Below are 3,526 nucleotides of genomic sequence, written 5' to 3'. Positions count from 1 at the left end.
ACGGAAAGCTGCATAGTGTGCCTTTAATAAAGTGAAAGTGAAAGTGACACATGACGGCGCTTGTCTGAAGTTTTAAATCATTGGTTACCCGTAAGCCAATCACATAATGTTTGGTTATGACGTGTGTTATGCGCTGGCTCAGCCGCATCGAACTTCCACTGTAAACACATGTATGATGTGAAAACAAAACCATCGAGCGAAATACCGGAGTGAACATGGCTGTGAACGACTTTTGCAGATTATGTGAAGTAAATCTCCGCATCCACGGTACAATCAGCGTCTACATCACGGCTCTCAGCCCGCCCTCTGTTCGTTGATTGGCCGGCTGTTTTGAGGCCGGAGGAAAACTGAGAGATAGGTCGCTATCTCAGACTGAGTACAGAAGCGAACTGAAATTGAGCGGAAGTACGAAGTCTGACGTAGTCAGGCTAGTCTACAGCTGCTCAAGCATCGAAACAATGGCGGACTGTGTCCCGCTCCCTCAGGGCGGGTCTATGCTCAAACTGCAGTGTCAATCAACAGTCGTGGGAGGGGCCTGTGCAAAGTGACGTCACATTGCCGCGAATCTGAGAACGGCTTGTTCTGAGACAGTGCTTATGATTTATTGGGATTATAAAAAAAGCACTGGGTGGATTTTTATCATTATAGGGTGGTTGTGTACACACACTGCCAACACACATTTATGTTGGCATAACGTTGGCTGTCTTGCGCAGTCTACCCTCGTCGGACAGGTAATACAAGGTGCAGGCGACAGGGAACCGCATGACGGTCGTCTCAGCCTCGATGTAGGGACGCAGCAATTCGGAGAGTGACAGCAGCGATGACCTTGACATCCTACAATTTTCACGCCACTCATCCGGGACAACCACTTCATTTTCGAAGTTCTCCCACCAGACAGCAGTTCGCCCAGGTCGGACCCAAAACCGGCGACGCTGGCGGTGACGCGGACTGGTTCTTTTGTGTTGGAGGGAGGAGAAGTTGTTGCAAAATTGCTGACCTCCGAGCACTCATTCGTCTCTGCTCCTCGACATAATGGAGCAGCTGTATTTGCAAATGCAAACACATTGTAGCAAATTAGCTCTATATGAAATATTAATAATCAATAATAACTGGTTATAATTGATTATGAATATTTGGATTAGTTAATATAATTAATTTACTGTCGTAAATTAATATTACAATCAATGAACCTATTTGTCCCATGAACACTCAGGATCAATTGTTTATTAACTCTAAGAAATGTACATTTCCGGGGCATGGGAAATGTCTTTCTTAATTTACAATACTACTAAGAGCAGTAACCAAGATCTAAATGATTAGTGACTCCAGTTATGAGCTTGAGACAAGGACAACTTTACGTGTGACATAAACAAGATTTTATTAACTAGTCTAAACACTTAAACTACTCTAACATACACACACATACATGCATACAGTTTACCAAGGGAAAGAGAGCTGAAGCAGAATACAGGAAAGCAAGAAATTATAGCATTGTTTGAAATCATTGTTTGTCAGCAGATCAACAGCCTTGAGCAAACCATCATTTTAGTTCTAAAACGCCCTTCTTTAAAGGGTTAAGGATACTTAAGGATACTTAATGTATCAACTAATGAGACTTAGTTTGATACTTGCATGTCTCGCCCATTTGAATTAAAATGTCCTGATGCAATTTGTTGAGGCTCCAGTTGATCTTTGCTGATGTGGTCTTGATGAGAGAGAACCAGTGGTTTTCAGAGTATCTTTGGTGAATGGAAAGACAAGGCCGCAGCCTGGCACAAGCTTGGTGGGTCCTTAGAGGCTTCTAGTTCAGCATCATCTTCACGTCAGCATTTCAGAAAGGGACTAAGAGAGAGCTAAGAGCTGATCAGTGACTTTAAAGCATGAAGATGGCACAACCTCTGGAGCTGTGTGAGCCAATGAGAAGATTTCCGTTTGGAGGGAAATTTTTACGACCCATTGTCCCTTTGAACATGCAATTTGATTGGATGTTTAACACTAGTGATGTATGTCTCGAGACCGGTCTTGGTCTCGAGACCGGTCTCGAGACCACTTTTACGTGGTCTCGGTCTTGTCACGGCCTTGACGGTCTTTGGTCTTGGTCTTGTCTTGGTCTCGGACCTCTCGGTCTTGTCTTGGTCTCGCTGTCTCAGACCGACATAGTGGTCGGGGAATTTAGCAATACAATACTACAATATCCACGATGACACAACGTTCGATAATGCAACATTATTATCCGCAACGGAACGGATTGAAGCGCGCGTCCGAGTGAAAGTGCGGCGCGTGCGCGAGCCACACCAGAAAACACTTTATCCGCGCCACTGATCGCAGCGGCAACGAGCACTTTGATCACTTGATTTAAAAAACACATATCAGTGACATGATGGGTTTTAATTTCATTCAGGAGATTTTGGGTAACTGCACAACTGACAGATGACTTTGAGCGCACCGCCAACGGTGTGTGTGTGTGTGTGTGTGTGTGTAACCATAGCGACAAAACGACCAACTTTCAGATCCTGCACTTAAGCCTATAATTTCGTTTTTTTAATTTTTATTATTTATTTAAAAGTTGCAGAATGGATTAATTTGGAGACTCCGAAATCGGCAGAGATAGGCAGGCATTTGCTTAGATGAATTTGTGACTTTGATATCTGTGTGTGTGTCTGTGTGTGTGTGTTGTTTGATTACAGTATTGTATTTAAGATGGTGTTAGACTAAATAAATGGTCTTTTAAATATCATATGCATATCTCTGTTGTGTTGACTAAACATTAGGTCTAATCCAAGTTTACAATTGTGTATCTTTAATTTGATGTTACGATTTCAACTACACATTAAGTATAAATGTAAACTGCGGCTGAACCCTAGTATGCTGCTGTTCTTGAATTCATACAAGTTGCTTAGCTTCAACACTAGTCTGTTTTTTTTCCCCTCCGGTCTCGACTTGGTCTCGGTCTTGGTCTCGTCTTAGTCTTGGTCTTGACTTGGTCTGTCTTGGTCTTGGTCTTGGTCTTGTCTTGGTCTCGATACCCTCTGGTCTTGGTAGTGTCTTGGTCTCGGTTTAGGCGGTCTTGACTACAAGTCTATTTAACACAAGAATCTTTAAGATGCTTATAATACTAATGCGTCACAAAGTTAGCAGAATGTAATGTAAATTAACAAAACGGGGATGAAGATTGGAGTTTATAGAGACCAAAAATGCCGCACATATAATGTTGGTTAACCATAATATGCAAAGTCTGAAACATTAACCCAATTGAGTTTACAAGAATACAAACGCCACATAAAAGGGAAAATCATGAGATGGGAAAAATTAGATACATGTTTACACATTTATCAAGTGGTTATATATATAGAATATATATAGGATTAACAGGGTTTTTATTTCTCTTCCTCGGCAAGAGTTTAAGTGAGAGTCGCAGCTCTCAGGACATTCCTTTCGCTCGTAAAATCAGTTTCAGTGTGTGTCCTGTAACAAGACACCGCGTCCTGCCAGTGTGTTAGCTTCATTTGGGGAACGTTTCACAGGC

This window comes from Leuciscus leuciscus (genome assembly GCF_965113295.1).
Source record: "Leuciscus leuciscus genome assembly, chromosome: 8".
NCBI classification, from domain to species: Eukaryota; Metazoa; Chordata; class Actinopteri; order Cypriniformes; family Leuciscidae; genus Leuciscus; species Leuciscus leuciscus.
The sequence above is the reverse complement of the archived record's forward strand: the minus strand, read 5'-3'. Positions refer to the sequence as shown.